This window comes from Synchiropus splendidus, chromosome 16 (genome assembly GCF_027744825.2).
Source record: "Synchiropus splendidus isolate RoL2022-P1 chromosome 16, RoL_Sspl_1.0, whole genome shotgun sequence".
NCBI classification, from domain to species: domain Eukaryota; kingdom Metazoa; phylum Chordata; class Actinopteri; order Syngnathiformes; family Callionymidae; genus Synchiropus; species Synchiropus splendidus.
Window position 1 is genome coordinate 3,195,331 of NC_071349.1, and position 27,077 is coordinate 3,222,407.

A 27,077-nucleotide genomic window follows, 5' to 3' on the forward strand; every position below is an offset into this window, starting at 1 on the left:
ATTACGGAACGCCAAACATAAAAATATGATAACTTTGAAAAAACACTTCAGACCGCTTAGATTTGGTGTGCAACTACTAGAAAGACCCTTTCTGCTATAGTGGGAGGTGAAAATTTCATGTTCTGAAGTTTCCCTGCAAAGTTATGGCACAATGTAGAAAACGCGTTTTCAGCCAGAGATAAGGTCGATTCTGGAATGCCAAACATAAAAATGTTGATAACTTTGGAAAAACACTTCAGACAGCTTAGATTTGATGTGCAACTACTAGAAAGACCCTTTCTGCTATAGTGGGATGTTAAAATTTCATGTTCTGAAGCTTCCCTGCATAGTTATGCCAAAATATGTAAAACGCGTTTTCAGGCTGAGATAAGGTGGGTTCCGGAACGCCAAACATAAAAATGTTGATAACTTTCGAAAAACACTTCAGACAGCTTAGATTTGATGTGCAACTACTAGAAAGACCCTTTCTGCTATAGTGGGAAGTGAAAATTTCATGTTCTGAAGCTTCCCTGCAAAGTTATGGCACAATGCAGAAAACGCGTTTTCAGCCTGAGATAAGGTGGGTTCCAGAACGCCAAACATAAAAATGTTGATAACTTTGGAAAAACACTTCAGACAGCTTAGATTTGATGTGCAACTCCTCGAAAGACCCTATCTGCTATAGTGGGAGGCGAACATTTCATGTTCTGAAGCATCCCTGCAAAGTTATGCAACAATGCAGGAAACGCGTTTTCAGCCTGAGATAAGGTCGATTCCGGAACGCCAAACATAAAAATATTGATAACTTTGGAAAAACACTTCAGACAGCTTAGATTTGATGTGCAACTACGAGAAAGACCCTTTCTGCTATAGTGGGAGGTGAAAATTTCAAGTTCTGAAGCTTCGATGCAAAGTTATGGCACAATGCGTAAAACTCGTTTTCAGCCTGAGATGAGGTTGATTTCAGAACGCCAAACATAAAAATGTTGATAACTTTGGAAAAACACTTCAGACAGCTTAGATTTGATGCGCAACTACGAGAAAGACCCTTTCTGCTATAGTGGGAGGTGAAAATTTCATGTTCTGAAGCTTCGCTGCAAAGTTGTGGCACAATGCAGAAAACGCATTTTCAGCCTGAGAAAAGGTGGGTTCCGGAACGCCAAACATAAAAATGTTGATAACTTTGGAAAAACACTTCAGACAGCTTAGATTTTATTTGCAACAACTAGAGAGACCCTTTCTGCTATAGTGGGATTTGAAAATTTCATGTTCAGAAGCTTCCCTGCAAAGTTATGGCAGAATGCGTAAATCGCGTTATCAGCCTGAGATAAGGTCGATTCCGGAACGCCAAACATAAAAATGTTGATAACTTTGGAAAAACACTTCAGACAGCTTAGATTTGATGTGCAACTACTAGAAAGACACTTTCTGGTATTGTGTGAGTTGAAAATTTGATGTTCTGAAGCTTCCCTGCAAAGTTATGAGACAATGCAGAAAACAATTTTTCATCCTGAGATAAGGTCAATTCCGGAACGCCAAACATAAAAATGTTGATAACTTTGGAAAAACACATCAGACAGCTTAGATTTGATCTGCAACTACTTGAAAGAGCCTTTCTGCTATAGTGGGAGGTTAAAATTTCATGTTCGGAAGCTTCCATGCAAAGTTATGGCACAATGCAGACAACTCGTTTTCAGCCTGAGATAAAGTCGATTCTGGAACGCCAAACATAAAAATGTTCATAACTTTCGAAAGACACTTCAGACAGCTTAGATTTGATGTGAAACTACTAGAAAGACCCTTTCTGCTATAGTGGGAAGTGAAAATTTCATGTTCTGAAGCTTCCCTGCAAAGTTATGGCACAATGCAGAAAACGCGTTTTCAGCCTGAGATAAGGTGGGTTCCAGAACGCCAAACATAAAAATGTTGATAACTTTGGAAAAACACTTCAGACAGCTTAGATTTGATGTGCAACTCCTCGAAAGACCCTATCTGCTATAGTGGGAGGCGAACATTTCATGTTCTGAAGCATCCCTGCAAAGTTATGCAACAATGCAGGAAACGCGTTTTCAGCCTGAGATAAGGTCGATTCCGGAACGCCAAACATAAAAATATTGATAACTTTGGAAAAACACTTCAGACAGCTTAGATTTGATGTGCAACTACGAGAAAGACCCTTTCTGCTATAGTGGGAGGTGAAAATTTCAAGTTCTGAAGCTTCGATGCAAAGTTATGGCACAATGCGTAAAACTCGTTTTCAGCCTGAGATGAGGTTGATTTCAGAACGCCAAACATAAAAATGTTGATAACTTTGGAAAAACACTTCAGACAGCTTAGATTTGATGCGCAACTACGAGAAAGACCCTTTCTGCTATAGTGGGAGGTGAAAATTTCATGTTCTGAAGCTTCGCTGCAAAGTTGTGGCACAATGCAGAAAACGCATTTTCAGCCTGAGAAAAGGTGGGTTCCGGAACGCCAAACATAAAAATGTTGATAACTTTGGAAAAACACTTCAGACAGCTTAGATTTTATTTGCAACAACTAGAGAGACCCTTTCTGCTATAGTGGGATTTGAAAATTTCATGTTCAGAAGCTTCCCTGCAAAGTTATGGCAGAATGCGTAAATCGCGTTATCAGCCTGAGATAAGGTCGATTCCGGAACGCCAAACATAAAAATGTTGATAACTTTGGAAAAACACTTCAGACAGCTTAGATTTGATGTGCAACTACTAGAAAGACACTTTCTGGTATTGTGTGAGTTGAAAATTTGATGTTCTGAAGCTTCCCTGCAAAGTTATGAGACAATGCAGAAAACAATTTTTCATCCTGAGATAAGGTCAATTCCGGAACGCCAAACATAAAAATGTTGATAACTTTGGAAAAACACATCAGACAGCTTAGATTTGATCTGCAACTACTTGAAAGAGCCTTTCTGCTATAGTGGGAGGTTAAAATTTCATGTTCGGAAGCTTCCATGCAAAGTTATGGCACAATGCAGACAACTCGTTTTCAGCCTGAGATAAAGTCGATTCTGGAACGCCAAACATAAAAATGTTCATAACTTTCGAAAGACACTTCAGACAGCTTAGATTTGATGTGAAACTACTAAAAAGACCATTTCTGCTATAGTGGGATGTGAACATTTCATGTTCTGAAGCTTCCTTGCAAAGTTATGGCACAATGCAGAAAACGTGTTTTCAGCCTGAGATAAGGTTGATTCTGGAACGCCAAACATAAAAATGTTGATAACTTTGGAAAAACACATCAGACAGCTTAGATTTGATCTGCAACTACTAAAAAGACCCTTTCTGCTATAGTGGGAGGAGAACATTTCATGTTCGGACGCTTCCCTGCAAAGTTATGGCACAATGCAGACAATGCGTTTTCAGCCTGAGATAAGGTCGATTCTGGAACGCCAAACATAAAAATGTTGATAACTTTCGAAAAACACTTCAGACAGCTTAGATTTGATGTGCAACTACTCGAAAGACCCTTTCTGCTATAGTGGGATGTTGAAATGTCATGTTCTGAAGCTTCCCTGCAAAGTTATGGCACACTGCAGAAAACGCGTTTTCAGCATGAGACAAGGTCAATTACGGAACGCCAAACATAAAAATATGATAACTTTGAAAAAACACTTCAGACAGCTTAGATTTGATGTGCAACTACTAGAAAGACCCTTTCTGCTATAGTGGGAGGTGAAAATTTCATGTTCTGAAGTTTCCCTGTAAAGTTGTGGCACAATGCAGAAAACGCGCTTTCAGCCAGAGATAAGGTCGATTCTGGAATGCCAAACATAAAAATGTTGATAACTTTGGAAAAACACTTCAGAGAGCTTAGATTTGACGTGCAACTACTAGAATGACCCTTTCTGCTGTAGTGGGAGTTGAAAATTTCATGTTCTGAAGCTTCCCTGCAAAGTTATGGCACAATGCAGAAAACGTGTTTTCAGCCTGAGATAAGGTCGATTCAGGAACGCCAAATATAAAAATGTTGAAAACTATCGAAAAACACTTCAGACAGCTTAGATTTGATGTGCAACTACTAGAAAGACCCTTTCTGCTATAGTGGGATGTTGAAATGTCATGTTCTGAAGCTTCCCTGCAAAGTTATGGCACAATGCAGAAAACGCGTTTTCAGCATGAGACAAGGTCAATTACGGAACGCCAAACATAAAAATATGATAACTTTGAAAAAACACTTCAGACAGCTTAGATTTGATGTGCAACTACTAGAAAGACCCTTTCTGCTATGGTGGGAGGTGAAAATTTCATGTTCTGAAGTTTCCCTGCAAAGTTATGGCACAATGTAGAAAACGCGTTTTAAGCCAGAGATAAGGTCGATTCTGGAATGCCAAACATAAAAATGTTGATAACTTTGGAAAAACACTTCAGACAGCTTAGATTTGACGTGCAACTACTAGAAAGACCCTTTCTGGTATTGTGTGAGTTGAAAATTTCATGTTCTGAAGCTTCCCTGCAAAGTTATGAGACAATGCAGAAAACAATTTTTCATCCTGAGATAAGGTCAATTCCGGAACGCCAAACATAAAAATGTTGATAACTTTGGAAAAACACATCAGACAGCTTAGATTTGATCTGCAACTACTTGAAAGAGCCTTTCTGCTATAGTGGGAGGTTAAAATTTCATGTTCGGAAGCTTCCATGCAAAGTTATGGCACAATGCAGACAACTCGTTTTCAGCCTGAGATAAAGTCGATTCTGGAACGCCAAACATAAAAATGTTCATAACTTTCGAAAGACACTTCAGACAGCTTAGATTTGATGTGAAACTACTAAAAAGACCATTTCTGCTATAGTGGGATGTGAACATTTCATGTTCTGAAGCTTCCCTGCAAAGTTATGGCACAATGCAGAAAACGTGTTTTCAGCCTGAGATAAGGTTGATTCTGGAACGCCAAACATAAAAATGTTGATAACTTTGGAAAAACACATCAGACAGCTTAGATTTGATCTGCAACTACTAAAAAGACCCTTTCTGCTATAGTGGGAGGAGAACATTTCATGTTCGGACGCTTCCCTGCAAAGTTATGGCACAATGCAGACAATGCGTTTTCAGCCTGAGATAAGGTCGATTCTGGAACGCCAAACATAAAAATGTTGATAACTTTCGAAAAACACTTCAGACAGCTTAGATTTGATGTGCAACTACTCGAAAGACCCTTTCTGCTTTAGTGGGATGTTGAAATGTCATGTTCTGAAGCTTCCCTGCAAAGTTATGGCACACTGCAGAAAACGCGTTTTCAGCATGAGACAAGGTCAATTACGGAATGCCAAACATAAAAATATGATAACTTTGAAAAAACACTTCAGACAGCTTAGATTTGATGTGCAACTACTAGAAAGACCCTTTCTGCTATGGTGGGAGGTGAAAATTTCATGTTCTGAAGTTTCCCTGTAAAGTTGTGGCACAATGCAGAAAACGCGCTTTCAGCCAGAGATAAGGTCGATTCTGGAATGCCAAACATAAAAATGTTGATAACTTTGGAAAAACACTTCAGAGAGCTTAGATTTGACGTGCAACTACTAGAATGACCCTTTCTGCTGTAGTGGGAGTTGAAAATTTCATGTTCTGACGCTTCCCTGCAAAGTTATGGCACAATGCAGAAAACGTGTTTTCAGCCTGAGATAAGGTCGATTCAGGAACGCCAAATATAAAAATGTTGAAAACTATCGAAAAACACTTCAGACAGCTTAGATTTGATGTGCAACTACTAGAAAGACCCTTTCTGCTATAGTGGGATGTTGAAATGTCATGTTCTGAAGCTTCCCTGCAAAGTTATGGCACAATGCAGAAAACGCGTTTTCAGCATGAGACAAGGTCAATTACGGAACGCCAAACATAAAAATATGATAACTTTGAAAAAACACTTCAGACCGCTTAGATTTGGTGTGCAACTACTAGAAAGACCCTTTCTGCTATAGTGGGAGGTGAAAATTTCATGTTCTGAAGTTTCCCTGCAAAGTTATGGCACAATGTAGAAAACGCGTTTTCAGCCAGAGATAAGGTCGATTCTGGAATGCCAAACATAAAAATGTTGATAACTTTGGAAAAACACTTCAGACAGCTTAGATTTGATGTGCAACTACTAGAAAGACCCTTTCTGCTATAGTGGGATGTTAAAATTTCATGTTCTGAAGCTTCCCTGCATAGTTATGCCAAAATATGTAAAACGCGTTTTCAGGCTGAGATAAGGTGGGTTCCGGAACGCCAAACATAAAAATGTTGATAACTTTCGAAAAACACTTCAGACAGCTTAGATTTGATGTGCAACTACTAGAAAGACCCTTTCTGCTATAGTGGGAAGTGAAAATTTCATGTTCTGAAGCTTCCCTGCAAAGTTATGGCACAATGCAGAAAACGCGTTTTCAGCCTGAGATAAGGTGGGTTCCAGAACGCCAAACATAAAAATGTTGATAACTTTGGAAAAACACTTCAGACAGCTTAGATTTGATGTGCAACTCCTCGAAAGACCCTATCTGCTATAGTGGGAGGCGAACATTTCATGTTCTGAAGCATCCCTGCAAAGTTATGCAACAATGCAGGAAACGCGTTTTCAGCCTGAGATAAGGTCGATTCCGGAACGCCAAACATAAAAATATTGATAACTTTGGAAAAACACTTCAGACAGCTTAGATTTGATGTGCAACTACGAGAAAGACCCTTTCTGCTATAGTGGGAGGTGAAAATTTCAAGTTCTGAAGCTTCGATGCAAAGTTATGGCACAATGCGTAAAACTCGTTTTCAGCCTGAGATGAGGTTGATTTCAGAACGCCAAACATAAAAATGTTGATAACTTTGGAAAAACACTTCAGACAGCTTAGATTTGATGCGCAACTACGAGAAAGACCCTTTCTGCTATAGTGGGAGGTGAAAATTTCATGTTCTGAAGCTTCGCTGCAAAGTTGTGGCACAATGCAGAAAACGCATTTTCAGCCTGAGAAAAGGTGGGTTCCGGAACGCCAAACATAAAAATGTTGATAACTTTGGAAAAACACTTCAGACAGCTTAGATTTTATTTGCAACAACTAGAGAGACCCTTTCTGCTATAGTGGGATTTGAAAATTTCATGTTCAGAAGCTTCCCTGCAAAGTTATGGCAGAATGCGTAAATCGCGTTATCAGCCTGAGATAAGGTCGATTCCGGAACGCCAAACATAAAAATGTTGATAACTTTGGAAAAACACTTCAGACAGCTTAGATTTGATGTGCAACTACTAGAAAGACACTTTCTGGTATTGTGTGAGTTGAAAATTTGATGTTCTGAAGCTTCCCTGCAAAGTTATGAGACAATGCAGAAAACAATTTTTCATCCTGAGATAAGGTCAATTCCGGAACGCCAAACATAAAAATGTTGATAACTTTGGAAAAACACATCAGACAGCTTAGATTTGATCTGCAACTACTTGAAAGAGCCTTTCTGCTATAGTGGGAGGTTAAAATTTCATGTTCGGAAGCTTCCATGCAAAGTTATGGCACAATGCAGACAACTCGTTTTCAGCCTGAGATAAAGTCGATTCTGGAACGCCAAACATAAAAATGTTCATAACTTTCGAAAGACACTTCAGACAGCTTAGATTTGATGTGAAACTACTAGAAAGACCATTTCTGCTATAGTGGGATGTGAACATTTCATGTTCTGAAGCTTCCCTGCAAAGTTATGGCACAATGCAGAAAACGTGTTTTCAGCCTGAGATAAGGTTGATTCTGGAACGCCAAACATAAAAATGTTGATAACTTTGGAAAAACACATCAGACAGCTTAGATTTGATCTGCAACTACTAAAAAGACCCTTTCTGCTATAGTGGGAGGAGAACATTTCATGTTCGGACGCTTCCCTGCAAAGTTATGGCACAATGCAGACAATGCGTTTTCAGCCTGAGATAAGGTCGATTCTGGAACGCCAAACATAAAAATGTTGATAACTTTGGAAAAACACTTCAGACAGCTTAGATTTGATGTGCAACTACGAGAAAGACCCTTTCTGCTATAGTGGGAGGTGAAAATTTCAAGTTCTGAAGCTTCGATGCAAAGTTATGGCACAATGCGTAAAACTCGTTTTCAGCCTGAGATGAGGTTGATTTCAGAACGCCAAACATAAAAATGTTGATAACTTTGGAAAAACACTTCAGACAGCTTAGATTTGATGCGCAACTACGAGAAAGACCCTTTCTGCTATAGTGGGAGGTGAAAATTTCATGTTCTGAAGCTTCGCTGCAAAGTTGTGGCACAATGCAGAAAACGCATTTTCAGCCTGAGAAAAGGTGGGTTCCGGAACGCCAAACATAAAAATGTTGATAACTTTGGAAAAACACTTCAGACAGCTTAGATTTTATTTGCAACAACTAGAGAGACCCTTTCTGCTATAGTGGGATTTGAAAATTTCATGTTCAGAAGCTTCCCTGCAAAGTTATGGCAGAATGCGTAAATCGCGTTATCAGCCTGAGATAAGGTCGATTCCGGAACGCCAAACATAAAAATGTTGATAACTTTGGAAAAACACTTCAGACAGCTTAGATTTGATGTGCAACTACTAGAAAGACACTTTCTGGTATTGTGTGAGTTGAAAATTTGATGTTCTGAAGCTTCCCTGCAAAGTTATGAGACAATGCAGAAAACAATTTTTCATCCTGAGATAAGGTCAATTCCGGAACGCCAAACATAAAAATGTTGATAACTTTGGAAAAACACATCAGACAGCTTAGATTTGATCTGCAACTACTTGAAAGAGCCTTTCTGCTATAGTGGGAGGTTAAAATTTCATGTTCGGAAGCTTCCATGCAAAGTTATGGCACAATGCAGACAACTCGTTTTCAGCCTGAGATAAAGTCGATTCTGGAACGCCAAACATAAAAATGTTCATAACTTTCGAAAGACACTTCAGACAGCTTAGATTTGATGTGAAACTACTAAAAAGACCATTTCTGCTATAGTGGGATGTGAACATTTCATGTTCTGAAGCTTCCCTGCAAAGTTATGGCACAATGCAGAAAACGTGTTTTCAGCCTGAGATAAGGTTGATTCTGGAACGCCAAACATAAAAATGTTGATAACTTTGGAAAAACACATCAGACAGCTTAGATTTGATCTGCAACTACTAAAAAGACCCTTTCTGCTATAGTGGGAGGAGAACATTTCATGTTCGGACGCTTCCCTGCAAAGTTATGGCACAATGTAGAAAACGCGTTTTCAGCCAGAGATAAGGTCGATTCTGGAATGCCAAACATAAAAATGTTGATAACTTTGGAAAAACACTTCAGACAGCTTAGATTTGATGTGCAACTACTAGAAAGACCCTTTCTGCTATAGTGGGATGTTAAAATTTCATGTTCTGAAGCTTCCCTGCATAGTTATGCCAAAATATGTAAAACGCGTTTTCAGGCTGAGATAAGGTGGGTTCCGGAACGCCAAACATAAAAATGTTGATAACTTTCGAAAAACACTTCAGACAGCTTAGATTTGATGTGCAACTACTAGAAAGACCCTTTCTGCTATAGTGGGAAGTGAAAATTTCATGTTCTGAAGCTTCCCTGCAAAGTTATGGCACAATGCAGAAAACGCGTTTTCAGCCTGAGATAAGGTGGGTTCCAGAACGCCAAACATAAAAATGTTGATAACTTTGGAAAAACACTTCAGACAGCTTAGATTTGATGTGCAACTCCTCGAAAGACCCTATCTGCTATAGTGGGAGGCGAACATTTCATGTTCTGAAGCATCCCTGCAAAGTTATGCAACAATGCAGGAAACGCGTTTTCAGCCTGAGATAAGGTCGATTCCGGAACGCCAAACATAAAAATGTTGATAACTTTGGAAAAACACTTCAGACAGCTTAGATTTGATGCGCAACTACGAGAAAGACCCTTTCTGCTATAGTGGGAGGTGAAAATTTCATGTTCTGAAGCTTCGCTGCAAAGTTGTGGCACAATGCAGAAAACGCATTTTCAGCCTGAGAAAAGGTGGGTTCCGGAACGCCAAACATAAAAATGTTGATAACTTTGGAAAAACACTTCAGACAGCTTAGATTTTATTTGCAACAACTAGAGAGACCCTTTCTGCTATAGTGGGATTTGAAAATTTCATGTTCAGAAGCTTCCCTGCAAAGTTATGGCAGAATGCGTAAATCGCGTTATCAGCCTGAGATAAGGTCGATTCCGGAACGCCAAACATAAAAATGTTGATAACTTTGGAAAAACACTTCAGACAGCTTAGATTTGATGTGCAACTACTAGAAAGACACTTTCTGGTATTGTGTGAGTTGAAAATTTGATGTTCTGAAGCTTCCCTGCAAAGTTATGAGACAATGCAGAAAACAATTTTTCATCCTGAGATAAGGTCAATTCCGGAACGCCAAACATAAAAATGTTGATAACTTTGGAAAAACACATCAGACAGCTTAGATTTGATCTGCAACTACTTGAAAGAGCCTTTCTGCTATAGTGGGAGGTTAAAATTTCATGTTCGGAAGCTTCCATGCAAAGTTATGGCACAATGCAGACAACTCGTTTTCAGCCTGAGATAAAGTCGATTCTGGAACGCCAAACATAAAAATGTTCATAACTTTCGAAAGACACTTCAGACAGCTTAGATTTGATGTGAAACTACTAAAAAGACCATTTCTGCTATAGTGGGATGTGAACATTTCATGTTCTGAAGCTTCCCTGCAAAGTTATGGCACAATGCAGAAAACGTGTTTTCAGCCTGAGATAAGGTTGATTCTGGAACGCCAAACATAAAAATGTTGATAACTTTGGAAAAACACATCAGACAGCTTAGATTTGATCTGCAACTACTAAAAAGACCCTTTCTGCTATAGTGGGAGGAGAACATTTCATGTTCGGACGCTTCCCTGCAAAGTTATGGCACAATGCAGACAATGCGTTTTCAGCCTGAGATAAGGTCGATTCTGGAACGCCAAACATAAAAATGTTGATAACTTTCGAAAAACACTTCAGACAGCTTAGATTTGATGTGCAACTACTCGAAAGACCCTTTCTGCTATAGTGGGATGTTGAAATGTCATGTTCTGAAGCTTCCCTGCAAAGTTATGGCACACTGCAGAAAACGCGTTTTCAGCATGAGACAAGGTCAATTACGGAACGCCAAACATAAAAATATGATAACTTTGAAAAAACACTTCAGACAGCTTAGATTTGATGTGCAACTACTAGAAAGACCCTTTCTGCTATAGTGGGAGGTGAAAATTTCATGTTCTGAAGTTTCCCTGTAAAGTTGTGGCACAATGCAGAAAACGCGCTTTCAGCCAGAGATAAGGTCGATTCTGGAATGCCAAACATAAAAATGTTGATAACTTTGGAAAAACACTTCAGAGAGCTTAGATTTGACGTGCAACTACTAGAATGACCCTTTCTGCTGTAGTGGGAGTTGAAAATTTCATGTTCTGAAGCTTCCCTGCAAAGTTATGGCACAATGCAGAAAACGTGTTTTCAGCCTGAGATAAGGTCGATTCAGGAACGCCAAATATAAAAATGTTGAAAACTATCGAAAAACACTTCAGACAGCTTAGATTTGATGTGCAACTACTAGAAAGACCCTTTCTGCTATAGTGGGATGTTGAAATGTCATGTTCTGAAGCTTCCCTGCAAAGTTATGGCACAATGCAGAAAACGCGTTTTCAGCATGAGACAAGGTCAATTACGGAACGCCAAACATAAAAATATGATAACTTTGAAAAAACACTTCAGACAGCTTAGATTTGATGTGCAACTACTAGAAAGACCCTTTCTGCTATGGTGGGAGGTGAAAATTTCATGTTCTGAAGTTTCCCTGCAAAGTTATGGCACAATGTAGAAAACGCGTTTTAAGCCAGAGATAAGGTCGATTCTGGAATGCCAAACATAAAAATGTTGATAACTTTGGAAAAACACTTCAGACAGCTTAGATTTGACGTGCAACTACTAGAAAGACCCTTTCTGCTGTAGTGGGAGTTGAAAATTTCATGTTCTGAAGCTTCCCTGCAAAGTTATGGCACAATGCAGAAAACGTGTTTTCAGCCTGAGATAAGGTCGATTCAGGAACGCCAAATATAAAAATGTTGAAAACTATCGAAAAACACTTCAGACAGCTTAGATTTGATGTGGAACTACTAGAAAGACCCTTTCTGCTATAGTGGGATATGAAAATTTTGTGTCCTGAAGATTCCCTGCAAAGTTATGGCAGAATGCGTAAAACGCGTATTCAGCCTGAGATAAGGTCTATTCCGGCACGCCAAACATAAAAATGTTGATAACTTTGAAAAAACACTTCAGACAGCTTAGATTTGATGTGCAACTACTAGAAAGACGCTTTCTGCTATATTAGGAGGTGAAAATTTTATATTCTGCAGCTTTCCTGCAAAGTGATGGCACAATGCTGAAAACGCGTTTTCAGCCTGAGATAAGGTTGATTCCGAAATGCCAAACATAAGAATGTTGATAACTTTGGAAAAACACTTCAGACAGCTTAGATTTGATGTGCCACTACTGGAAAAAGCCTTTCTGCTATAGTGTGAGTTGAAATTTTCATGTTCTGAAGCTTCCCTGCAAAGTTATGGCACATTGCAGAAAAGACGTTTTCAGCCTGAGATAAGGTCGATTCCGGAACGCCAAACATAAAAATATGATAACTTTGAAAAAAACACTTCAGACAGCTTAGATTTGATGTGCAACTACTAGAAAGACCCTTTCTGCTATGGTGGGAGGTGAAAATTTCATGTTCTGAAGTTTCCCTGCAAAGTTGTGGCACAATGCAGAAAACGCGTTTTCAGCCTGAGATAAGGTCGATTCAGGAATGCCAAACATAAAAATGTTGATAACTTTGGAAAAACACTTCAGACAGCTTAGATTTGACGTGCAACCGCTAGAAAGACCCTTTCTGCTATAGTGGGAGGTGAAAATTTCATGTTCTGAAGCTTCCCTGCAAAGTTATGGCACATTGCAGAAAAGACGTTTTCAGCCTGAGATAAGGTCGATTCCGGAACGCCAAACATAAAAATATGATAACTTTGAAAAAACACTTCAGACAGCTTAGATTTGATGTGCAACTACTAGAAAGACCCTTTCTGCAATAGTGGGAGGTGAAAATTTCATGTTCTGAAGTTTCCCTGCAAAGTTGTGGCACAATGCAGAAAACGCGTTTTCAGCCTGAGATAAGGTCGATTCAGGAACGCCAAATATAAAAATGTTGAAAACTATCGAAAAACACTTCAGACAGCTTAGATTTGATGTGCAAGTAGGAGAAAAACCCTTTCTGCTTTTGTGGGAATTGAAAATTTCATGTTCTGAAGCTTTCCTTCAAAGTTATGGCACAATGCGTCAAACGCGTTTTCAGCGTGAGATAAGGTTGATTCCGGAACGCCAAACATAAAAATGTTGATAATTTTGGAAAAACACTTCAAACAGCTTAGATTTGATGTGCAACTACTAGAAAGACCCTTTCTGCTATATTGGGAGGTGAAAATTTCATGTTCTGAAGCTTCCCTGCAAAGTTATGGCAGAATGCGTAAATCGCATTATCAGCCTGAGATAAGGTCGATTCAGGAACGCCAAATATAAAAATGTTGAAAACTATCGAAAAACACTTCAGACAGCATAGATTTGATGTGCAACTACTAGAAAGACCCTTTCTGCTATAGTGGGATTTGAAAATTTCATGTTCAGAAGCTTCCCTGCAAAGTTATGGCAGAATGCGTAAATCGCGTTATCAGCCTGAGATAAGGTCGATTCCGGAACGCCAAACATAAAAATATGATAACTTTGAAAAAACACTTCAGACAGCTTAGATTTGATGTGCAAATACTAGAAAGACCCTTTCTGCTATAGTGGGAGGTGAAAATTTCATGTTCTGAAGTTTCCCTGCAAAGTTATGGCACAATGCAGAAAATGCGTTTTCAGCGAGAGATAAGGTCGATTCTGGAATGCCAAACATAAAAATGTTGATAAAATTGGAAAAACACTTCAGACAGCTTAGATTTGACGCACAACTACTAGAAAGACCCTTTCTGCTATAGTGGGAGTTGAAAATTTCATGTTCTGAATCTTCCCCGCAAAGTTATGGCACAATGCAGAAAACGTGTTTTCAGCCTGAGATAAGGTCGATTCAGGAACGACAAATATAAAAATGTTGAAAACTATCGAAAAACACTTCAGACAGCTTAGATTTGATGTGCAAGTAGGAGAAAAACCCTTTCTGCTTTTGTGGGAATTGAAAATTTCATGTTCTGAAGCTTTCCTGCAAAGTTATGGCACAATGCGTCAAACGCGTTTTCAGCCTGAGATAAGGTGGGTTCCGGAACGCCAAACATAAAAATGTTGATAACTTTGGAAAAACACTTCAGACAGCTTAGATTTGATGTGCAACTACTAGAGAGACCCTTTCTGCTATAGTGGGAGGTGAACATTTCATGTTCTGAAGCTTCCTTGCAAAGTTATGGCACAATGCAGAAAACGCGTTTTCAGCCTGAGATAAGGTTGATTCCGGAACGCCAGACATAAAAATGTTGATAACTTTGGAAAAACACTTCAAACAGCTTAGATTTGATGTGCAACTACTTGAAAGACCCTTTCTGCTATAGTGGGATTTTGAAATCTCATGTTCTGAAGCTTCCCTGCAAAGTTATGGCACAATGCAGAAAACGCGTTTTCAGCATGAGACAAGGTCAATTACGGAACGCTAAACATAAAAATATGATAACTTTGAAAAAACACTTCAGACAGCGTAGATTTGATGTGCAACTACTAGAAAGACCCTTTCTGCTAAAGTGGGATTTTGAAATGTCATGTTCTGAAGCTTCCCTGCAAAGTTATGGCACAATGCAGAAAACGCGTTTTCAGCATGAGACAAGGTCAATTACGGAACGCCAAACATAAAAATATGATAACTTTGGAAAAACACTTCAGACAGCTTAGATTTGACGTGCAACTACTAGAAAGACCCTTTCTGCTATAGTGGGATTTGAAAATTTCATGTTCAGAAGCTTCCCTTCAAAGTTATGGCAGAATGCGTAAATCGCGTTATCAGCCTGAGATAAGGTCGATTCCGGAACGCCAAACATAAAAATATGATAACTTTGAAAAAACACTTCAGACAGCTTAGATTTGATGTGCAACTACTAGAATGACCCTTTCTGCTATAGTGGGAGGTGAAAATTTCATGTTCTGAATCTTCCCTGCAAAGTTATGGCACAATGCAGAAAACGTGTTTTCAGCCTGAGATAACGTCGATTCCGGAACGCCAAACATTAAAATGTTTATAACTTTGGAAAAACACATCACACAGCTTAGTTTGATGTGCAACTACTAGAAAGACCCTTTCTGCTATAGTGGGAGGTGAAAATGTCAGGTTCTGAAGCTTCCCTGCAAAGTTATGGGACTATGCAGAAAAGGCGTTTTCAATAAGGTGCGATCCGGAACGCCAAACATAAAAATGTTGATAACTTTGGAAGAACACTTCAGACAGCATAGATTTGATGTGCAACTACTAGAAAGACCCTTTCTGCTATAGTGGGAGGTGAAAATTTCATGTACTGAAGATTCCCTGCAAAGTTATGGCACAATGCAGAAAACGCGTATTCAGCCTGAGATAAGGTCGATTCCGGAACGCCAAACATTAAAATGTTTATAACTTTGGAAATACACTTCAGACAGCTTAGATTTGATGGGCAACTACTAGAAAGACCCTTTCTGCTATAGTGGGATGTGAAAATGTCATGTTCTGAAGCTTCCCTGCAAAGTTATGCCACAAAGCAGAAAACGCGTTTTCAGCCTGAGATAAGGTGGTTCCGGAACGCCAAACAAAAAAATGTTGATAACTTTCGAAAAACACATCAGACAGCTTAGTTTGATGTGCAACTACTAGAAAGACCCTTTCTGCTATAGTGGGAAGTGAAAATGTCATGTTCTGAAGCTTCCCTGCAAAGTTATGGCACAATGCAGAAAAGGCGTTTTCAATAAGGTGCGATCCGGAACGCTAAACATAAAAATGTTGATAACTTTCGAAAAACACTTCAGACAGCTTAGATTTGATGGGCAACTACTAGAAAGACCCCTTCTGCTATAGTGGGAGTTGAAAATTTCATGTTCTGAAACTTCCCTGCAAAGTTATGGCACATTGCAGAAAACGCATTTTCAGCCTGAGATAAGGTCGATTCAGGAACGCCAAACATAAAAATGTTGAAAACTTTCAAAAAACCCTTCAGACAGCTAAGATTTGATGTGCAAGTACGAGAAAGACCCTTTCTGCTATAATGGGAATTGAAAATTTGATGTTCTAAACCTTCCCGGCAAAGTTATGAAACAATGTGTAAAAGGCGTTTTCAGCCTGAGATAAGGTCGATTCCGGAACGCCAAACATAAAAATGTTAATAACTTCGGAAAAACACATCAGTCAGCTTAGATTTGATGTGCAACTTCTCGAAAGACCATTTCTGCTACAGTGGGTGGTGAAAATTTCATGTTCTGAAGCATCCCTGCAAAGTTATGCCACAATGCAGGAAACGCGTTTTCAGCCTGAGATAAGGTCGATTCAGGAACGCCAAACATAAAAATGTTGAAAACTTTCAAAAAACATTTCAGACAGCTAAGATTTGATGTGCAAGTACGAGAAAGACCCTTTCTGCTATAATGGGAATTGAAAATTTCATGTTCTGAAGCTTTCCTCCAAAGTTATGCCACAATGCAGAAAACGCGTTTTCAGCCTGAGATAAGGTGGGTTCCGGAACGCCAAACGTAAAAATGTTGATAACTTTGGAAAAACACTTCAGACAGCTTAGATTTGATGTGCAACTACAAGAAAGACCCTTTATGCTATTGTGGGAGGTTAAAATTTAATGTTCTAAAGATTCCCAGCAAAGTTATGGCACAAAGCAGAAAACGCTTTTTCAGCCAGAGATGAGGCGGGTTCCGGAACGCCAAACATAAAAATGTTGATAACTTTGGAAAAACACTTTAGATAGCTTAGATTTGATGTGTAACTACTAGAAAGACCCTTTCTGCTATAGTGGGAGGTGAAACTTTCATGTTCTGAAGCTTTCCTTCAAAGTTATGGCACAATGCAGAAAACGCGTTTTCAGCCTGAGACAAGGTGGGTTCCGGAACTTCAAACATAAAAATGTTGATAACTTTGGAAAAACACTTCAGACAGCTTAGATTTGATTTCCAACTACTAGTAAGACCCTTTCTGCTACAGTGGGAGGTTAAAATTTCATGTTCTGAAGCTTCCCTGCAAAGTTATGGCACAATGCAGAAAACGCGTTTTCAGCCTGACATAAGGTGGGTTCCGGAACGCCAAACATAAAAATGTTGATAACTTTGGAAAAACACTTCAGACAGCTTAGATTTGATGTGCAACTACTAGAAAGACCCTTTCTGCTATAGTGGGAAGTGAAAATTTGATGTTCTCAACCTTCCCGGCAAAGTTCTGAAACAATGTGTAAAAGGCGTTTTCAGCCTGAGATAAGGTCGATTCCGGAAAGCCAAACATAAAAATATTGATAACTTTGGAAAATCACTTCAGACAGCTTAGATTTGATGTGCAACTACTAGAAAGACCCTTTCTGCTATAGTGGGAGTTGAAAATTTCATGTTCTGAAGCTTTCCTGCAAAGTTATGGCACAATGCGTAAAACGCGTTTTCAGCCTGAGATAAGGTGGGTTCCGGAACGCCAAACATAAAAATGTTGATAACTTTCGAAAAACACTTCAGACAGCTTAGATTTGATGTGCAACTACTAGAAAGACCCTTTCTGCTATAGTGGGAGGTAAAAATTTCATGTTCTGAAGCTTCCCTGCAAAGTTATGGCACAATGCAGAAAACGCGTTTTCAGCATGAGACAAGGTCAATTACGGAACGCTGAACATAAAAATATGATAACTTTGAAAAACCACTTCAGAAAGCGTAGATTTGATGTGCAACTACTAGAAAGACCCTTTCTGCTAAAGTGGGATTTTGAAATGTCATGTTCTGAAGCTTCCCTGCAAAGTTATGGCACAATGCAGAAAACGCGTTTTCAGCATGAGACAAGGTCAATTACGGAACGCCAAACATAAAAATATGATAACTTTGAAAAAACACTTCAGACAGCTTAGATTTGATGTGCAACTACTAGAAAGACCCTTTCTGCTATAGTGGGAGGTGAAAATTTCATGTTCTGAAGTTTCCCTGCAAAGTTATGGCACAATGCAGAAAACGCGTTTTCAGCCAGAGATAAGGTCGATTCTGGAAAGCCAAACATAAAAATGTTGATAACTTTGGAAAAACACTTCAGACAACTTAGATTTGACGCGCAACTACTAGAAAGACCCTTTCTGCTATAGTGGGAGTTGAAAATTTCATGTTCTGAATCTTCCCTGCAAAGTTATGGCACAATGCAGAAAACGTGTTTTCAGCCTGAGATAACGTCGATTCCGGAACGCCAAACATTAAAATGTTTATAACTTTGGAAAAACACATCACACAGCTTAGTTTGATGTGCAACTACTAGAAAGACCCTTTCTGCTATAGTGGGAGGTGAAAATGTCAGGTTCTGAAGCTTCCCTGCAAAGTTATGAGACTATGCAGAAAAGGCGTTTTCAATAAGGTGCGATCCGGAACGCCAAACATAAAAATGTTGATAACTTTGGAAGAACACTTCAGACAGCATAGATTTGATGTGCAACTACTAGAAAGACCCTTTCTGCTATAGTGGGAGGTGAAAATTTCATGTACTGAAGATTCCCTGCAAAGTTATGGCACAATGCAGAAAACGCGTATTCAGCCTGAGATAAGGTCGATTCCGGAACGCCAAACATTAAAATGTTTATAACTTTGGAAATACACTTCAGACAGCTTAGATTTGATGGGCAACTACTAGAAAGACCCTTTCTGCTATAGTGGGATGTGAAAATGTCATGTTCTGAAGCTTCCCTGCAAAGTTATGCCACAAAGCAGAAAACGCGTTTTCAGCCTGAGATAAGGTGGTTCCGGAACGCCAAACAAAAAAATGTTGATAACTTTCGAAAAACACATCAGACAGCTTACTTTGATGTGCAACTACTAGAAAGACCCTTTCTGCTATAGTGGGAAGTGAAAATGTCATGTTCTGAAGCTTCCCTGCAAAGTTATGGCACAATGCAGAAAAGGCGTTTTCAATAAGGTGCGATCCGGAACGCTAAACATAAAAATGTTGATAACTTTCGAAAAACACTTCAGACAGCTTAGATTTGATGGGCAACTACTAGAAAGACCCCTTCTGCTATAGTGGGAGTTGAAAATTTCATGTTCTGAAACTTCCCTGCAAAGTTATGGCACATTGCAGAAAACGCATTTTCAGCCTGAGATAAGGTCGATTCAGGAACGCCAAACATAAAAATGTTGAAAACTTTCAAAAAACACTTCAGACAGCTAAGATTTGATGTGCAAGTACGAGAAAGACCCTTTCTGCTATAATGGGAATTGAAAATTTGATGTTCTAAACCTTCCCGGCAAAGTTATGAAACAATGTGTAAAAGGCGTTTTCAGCCTGAGATAAGGTCGATTCCGGAACGCCAAACATAAAAATGTTAATAACTTCGGAAAAACACATCAGTCAGCTTAGATTTGATGTGCAACTTCTCGAAAGACCCTTTCTGCTACAGTGGGAGGTGAAAATTTCATGTTCTGAAGCATCCCTGCAAAGTTATGCCACAATGCAGGAAACGCGTTTTCAGCCTGAGATAAGGTCGATTCAGGAACGCCAAACATAAAAATGTTGAAAACTTTCAAAAAACATTTCAGACAGCTAAGATTTAATGTGCAAGTACGAGAAAGATCCTTTCTGCTATAATGGGAATTGAAAATTTCATGTTCTGAAGCTTTCCTCCAAAGTTATGCCACAATGCAGAAAACGCGCTCACAGCCTGAGATAAGGTGGGTTCCGGAACGCCAAACATAAAAATGTTGATAACTTTCGAAAAACACTTCAGACAGCTTAGATTTGATGTGCAACTACTAGAAAGACCCTTTCTGCTATAGTGGGAGGTAAAAATTTCATGTTCTGAAGCTTCCCTGCAAAGTTAAGGCACAATGCAGAAAACCCGTTTTCAGCCTGAGATTAGGTGGGTTCCAGAACGCCAAACATAAAAATGTTGATAACTTTCGAAAAACACTTCAGACAGCTTAGATTTGATGTGCAACTACTAGAAAGACCCTTTCTGCTATAGTTGGACGTGAAAATTTCATGTTCTGAAGTTTCCCTGCAAAGTTATGGCACAATGCAGAAAACACGTTTTCAGTCTGCGATAAGGTTGATTCCGGAACGCCAAACATAAGAATGTTGATAACTTTGGAAAAACACTTCAGACAACTTAGATTTGATGTGCAACTATTAGAAATACCCTTTCTGATATAGTGGGAGGTGAAAATTTCATGTTCTGAAGCTTCCCTGCAAAGTTATGGCACAGTGCAGAAAACGCGTTTTCAGCTTGAGATTAGGTGGGTTCCAGAACGCCAAACAAAAAAATCTTGATAACTTTGGAAAAACATATCAGACAGCTTAGATTTGATGTGCAACTACTAGAAAGACCCTTTCTGCTATAGTGGGATGTCAAAATTTCATGTTCTGAAGCTTCCCTGCAAAGTTATGGCAAAATATGTAAAACGCATTTTCAGCCTGAGATAAGGTTGTTTCTGGAACGCCAAACATAAGCTTCCCTGCAAAGTTATGGCACAATGCAGAAAACGCGTTTTCAGCCTGAGATAAGGTGAGTTCCAGAACGCCAAACATAAAAATGTTGATAACTTTGGAAAAACACTTCAGACAGCTTAGATTTGATGTGCAACTCCTCGAAAGACCCTATCTGCTATAGTGGGAGGCGAACATTTCATGTTCTGAAGCATCCCTGCAAAGTTATGCAACAATGCAGGAAACGCGTTTTCAGCCTGAGATAAGGTCGATTCCGGAACGCCAAACATAAAAATATTGATAACTTTGGAAAAACACTTCAAACAGCTTAGATTTGATGTGAAACTACTAGAAAGACCCTTTATGCTATAGTGGGAGTTGAAAATTTCATGTTCTGAAGCTTTCCTGCAAAGTTATGGCACAATGCGTAAAACGCGTTTTCAGCCTCAGATAAGGTTGATTCCGGAACCCCAAACATAAGAATGTTGATAACTTTGGAAAAACACTTCAGACAGCTTATATGTGATGTGCAACTACTAGAAAGACACTTTCTGCTTTTGTGGGAGGCGAACATTTCATGTTGTGAAGCATCCCTGCAAAGTTATGCAACAATGCAGGAAACGCGTTTTCAGCCAGAGATTAGGTGGGTTCCAGAACGCCAAACATAAAAATGTTGATAACTTTGGAAAAACACTTCAGACAGCTTAGATTTGATGTGCAACTACTAGAAAGACCCTTTTAGCTACAGTGGGAGGTGAAAATTTTATGTTCTGAAGCTTCCCTGCAAAGTTATGCCACAATGCAGGAAATGCGTTTTCAGCCTGAGATAAGGTCGATTCCGAAACGCCAAACATAAAAATATTGATAACTTTGGAAAAACACTTCAGACAGCTTAGATTTGATGTGCAACTACTAGAAAGACACTTTCTGCTATAGTGGGAGGTGAAAATTTCATGTTCTGAAGCTTCCCTGCAAAGTTATGGCAAAATATGTAAAACGCATTTTCAGCCTGAGATAAGGTTGTTTCTGGAACGCCAAACATAAGCTTCCCTGCAATGTTATGGCACAATGCAGAAAACGCGTTTTCAGCCTGAGATAAGGTGGGTTCCAGAACGCCAAACATAAAAATGTTGATAGCTTTGGAAAAACACTTCAGACAGCTTAGATTTGATGTGCAACTCCTCGAAAGACCCTATCTGCTATAGTGGGAGGCGAACATTACATGTTCTGAAGCATCCCTGCAAAGTTATGCCACAATGCAGGAAATGCGTTTTCAGCCTGAGATAAGGTCGATTCCGAAACGCCAAACATAAAAATATTGATAACTTTGGAAAAACACTTCAGACAGCTTAGATTTGATGTGCAACTACTAGAAAGACCCTTTCTGCCATAGTGGGATGTTAAAATTTCATGTTCTGAAGCTTCCCTGCAAAGTTATGGCACAATGCAGAAAACGCGTTTTCATCCGGAGATAAGTTCGCTTCCGAAACGCCAAAAATAAAAATGTTGATAACTTTGGAAAAACACTTTCGACAGCTTAGATTTGATGTGCAACTACTAGAAAGACACTTTCTGCTATAGTGGGAGGTGAAAATTTCATGTTCTGAAGCTTCCCTGCAAAAGTTATGGCACAATGCAGAAAACGCGTTTTCAGCCTGAGATAAGGTGGGTTCCAGAACGCCAAACATAAAAATGTTGATAACTTTGGAAAAACACTTCAGACAGCTTAGATTTGATGTGCAACTCCTCGAAAGACCCTATCTGCTATAGTGGGAGGCGAGCATTTCATGTTCTGAAGCATCCCTGCAAAGTTATGCAACAATGCAGGAAACGCGTTTTCAGCCTGAGATAAGGTGGGTTCCAGAACGCCAAACATAAAAATGTTGATAACTTTGGAAAAACACTTCAGACAGCTTAGATTTGATGTGCAACTACTAGAAAGACCCTTTTAGCTACAGTGGGAGGTGAAAATTTCATGTTCTGAAGCTTCCCTGCAAAGTTATGCCACAACGCAGGAAATGCGTTTTCAGCCTGAGATAAGGTCGATTCCGAAACGCCAAACATAAAAATATTGATAACTTTGGAAAAACACTTCAGACAGCTTAGATTTGATGTGCAAATACTAGAAAGACCCTTTCTGCCATAGTGGGATGTTAAAATTTCATGTTCTGAAGCTTCCCTGCAAAGTTATGGCACAGTACGTAAAACGCGTTTTCAGCCTGAGATAAGATTGATTTCAGAACGCCAAACATAAAAATGTTCAGAACTTAGGAAAAACACTTCAGACTGCTAAGATTTGATGTGCAACTCCTCGAAAGACCCTATCTGCTATAGTGGGAGGCGAACTTTTCATGTTCTGAAGCATCCCTGCAAAGTTATGCAACAATGCAGGAAACGCGTTTTCAGGCTGAGATAAGGTGGGTTCTGGAACGCCAAACATAAAAATGTTGATAACTTCAGAAAAAAACTTCAAGACAGCTTAGATTTTATGTGCAACTTCTCGAATGACCTTTTCTGCTATAGTGGGAAGTTAAAATTTCATGCTCTGTAGCTTCCCTGCAAAGTTATGGCACAATGCAGAAAACGCGTTTTCATCCGGAGATAAGTTCGCTTCCGAAACGCCAAAAATAAAAATGTTGATAACTTTGGAAAAACACTTCAGACAGCTCAGATTTGATGTGCAACTACTAGAAAGACCCTTTCTGCTATAGTGGGATGTTAAAATTTCATGTTCTGAAGCTTCCCTGCAAAGTTATGGCAAAATATGTAAAACGCATTTTCAGCCTGAGATAAGGTTGTTTCTGGAACGCCAAACATAAGCTTCCCTGCAAAGTTATGGCACAATGCAGAAAACGCGTTTTCAGCCTGAGATAAGGTGGGTTCCAGAACGCCAAACATAAAAATGTTGATAACTTTGGAAAAACTCTTCAGACAGCTTAGATTTGATGTGCAACTCCTCGAAAGACCCTATCTGCTATAGTGGGAGGCGAACATTTCATGTTCTGAAGCATCCCTGCAAAGTTATGCAACAATCCAGGAAACGCGTTTTCAGCCTGAGATAAGGTCGATTCCGGATCGCCAAACATAAAAATATTGATAACTTTGGAAAAACACTTCAGAAAGCTTAGATTTGATGTGAAACTACTAGAAAGACCCTTTCTGCTATAGTTGGAGGTGAAAATTTCATGTTCTGAAGTTTCCCTGCAAAGTTATGGCACAATGCAGAAAACGTGTTTTCAGCCTGAGATAAGGTGGGTTTCGGAACGCCAAACATAAAAATGTTGATAACTTTGGAAAAACACTTCAGACAGCTTAGATTTGATGTGCAACTCCTCGAAAGACCCTATCTGCGATAGTGGGAGGCGAACATTTCATGTTCTGAAGCATCCCTGCAAAGTTATGCAACAATCCAGGAAACGCGTTTTCAGCCTGAGATAAGGTCGATTCCGGAACGCCAAACATAAAAATATTGATAACTTTGGAAAAACACTTCAGACAGCTTATATTTGATGTGAAACTGCTAGAAAGACCCTTTCTGCTATAGTGGGAGTTGAAAATTTCATGTTCTGAAGTCTCCCTGCAAAGTTATGGCACAATGCAGAAAATGCGTTTTCAGGCTGAGATAAGGTGGGTTCCAGAACGCCAAACATAAAAATGTTGATAACTTTGGAAAAACACTTCAGACAGCTTAGATTTGATGTGCAACTCCTCGAAAGACCCTATCTGCTATAGTGGGAGGCGAACATTTCATGTTCTGAAGCATCCCTGCAAAGTTATGCAACAATCCAGGAAACGCGTTTTCAGCCTGAGATAAGGTCGATTCCGGAACGCCAAACATAAAAATATTGATAACTTTGGAAAAACACTTCAGACAGCTTAGATTTGATGTGAAACTACTAGAAAGACCCTTTCTGCTATAGTGGGAGTTGAAAATTTTATGTTCTGAAGCTTTCCAGCAAAGTTATGGCACAATGCGTAAAACGCGTTTTCAGCCTCAGATAAGGTTGATTCCGGTACGCCAAACATAAGAATGTTGATAACTTTGGAAAAACACTTCAGACAGCTTAGATTTGATATGCAACTACTAGAAAGACCCTTTCTGCTATAGTTGGAGGTGAAAATTTCATGTTCTGAAGTTTCCCTGCAAAGTTATGGCACAATGCAGAAAACGCGTTTTCAGCCTGAGATAAAGTGGGTTCCAGAACGCCAAACATAAAAATGTTGATAACTTTGGAAAAACACTTCAGACAGCTTAGATTTGATGTGCAACTACTAGAAAGACCCTTTCTGCTATAGTGGGATGTTAAAATTTCATCTTCTGAAGCTTCCCTGCAAAGTTATGGCAAAATATGTAAAACGCGTTTTCAGGCTGAGATAACGTGGGTTCCGGAACGCCAAAGATAAAAATGTTGATAACTTTGGAAAAACACTTCAGACAGCTTAGATTTGATGTGCAACTACTAGAAAGACACTTTCTGCTATAGTGGGAGGTGAAAATTTCATGTTCTGAAGCTTCCCTGCAAAGTTATGGCACAATGCAGAAAACGCGTTTTCAGCCTGAGATAAGGTGGGTTCCAGAACGCCAAACATAAAAATGTTGATAACTTTGGAAAAACACTTCAGACAGCTTAGATTTGTTGTGCAACTCCTCGAAAGACCCTATCTGCTATAGTGGGAGGCGAACATTTCATGTTCTGAAGCATCCCTGCAAAGTTATGCCACAATGCAGGAAATGCGTTTTCAGCCTGAGATAAGGTCGATTCCGAAACGCCAAACATAAAAATATTGATAACTTTGGAAAAACACTTCAGACAGCTTAGATTTGATGTGCAACTACTAGAAAGACCCTTTCTGCCATAGTGGGATGTTAAAATTTCATGTTCTGAAGCTTCCCTGCAAAGTTATGGCAAAATATGTAAAACGCGTTTTCAGCCTGAGATAAGATTGATTTCAGAACGCCAAACATAAAAATGTTCAGAACTTTGGAAAAACACTTCAGACTGCTAAGATTTGATGTGCAACTACTAGAAATACCCTTTCTGCTATAGTGGGAGGAGAAAATTTCATGTTCTGAAGTCTCCCTGCAAAGTTACGGCACAATGCAGAAAACGCGTTTTCAGCCTGAGATAAGGTGGGTTCCAGAACGCCAAACATAAAAATGTTGATAACTTTGGAAAAACACTTCAGACAGCTTAGATTTGATGTGCAACTACTAGAAAGACCCTTTCTGCTATAGTGGGATGTAAAAATTTCATGTTCTGAAGCTTCCCTCCAAAGTTATGGCAAAATATGTAAAACGCGTTTTCAGGCTGAGATAAGGTGGGTTCCGGAACGCCAAACATAAAAATGTTGATAACTTCAGAAAAACACTTCAAGACAGCTTAGATTTGATGTGCAACTACTAGAACGACCCCTTTTGCTATAGTGGGAGGTGAAAATTTCATGTTCTGAACCTTCCCTGCAAAGTCAAGGCACAATGCAGAAAACGGGTTTTCAGCCTGAGATAAGGTCGATTCCTGAACGGCAAACATAAAAATGTTGATATCTTTGGAAAAACACTTCAGACAGCTTAGATTTGACGTGCAACTACTAGAAAGACCCTTTCTGCTATAGTGGGAGGTGAAAATTTCTTGTTCTGAAGCTTCCCTGCAAAGTTATGACACAATGCAGAAAACGCGTTTTCAGCCTCACATAAGGTCGATTCCGGTACGCCAAACATAAAAATGTTGATAACTTTGGAAAAACACTTCAGACAGCTTAGATTTGATGTGCAACTACGAGAGAGACCCTTTCTGCTATAGTGGGAGGTGAACATTTCATGTTCTGAAGCTTCCCTGCAAAGTTATGGCACAATGCAGAAAACGCGTTTTCAGCCTGAGATAAGGTTGATTCCGGAACGCCAAACATAAAAATGTTGATAACTTTGGAAAAACACTTCAGACAGCTTAGATTTGATGTGCAACTACTAGAAAGACCCTTTCTGCTATAGTGGGAGGTGAAAATTTCATGTTCTGAAGCTTCCCTGCAAAGTTGTGGCACAATGCAGAAAACGCATTTTCAGCCTGAGAAAAGGTGGGTTCCGGAACGCCAAACATAAAAATGTTGATAACTTTGGAAAAACACTTCAGACAGCTTAGATTTGATGTGCAACTTCGAGAGAGACCCTTTCTGCTATAGTGGGATGTTGAAATGTCATGTTCTGAAGCTTCCCTGCAAAGTTATGGCACAATCCGGGAAAACGCTTTTCAGCCTGAGATAAGGTGGGTTTCGGAACGCCAAACATAAAAGTGTTAATAACTTTCGAAAAACACTTCAGACAGCTTTGATTTGATGTGCAACTACTAGAAAGACCTTTTCTGCAATAGTGGGAGGTGAAAATTTCATGTTCTGAAGCTTCCCTGAAAAGTTATGGCACAAAGCAGAAAACACGTTTTCAGCCTGGGATAA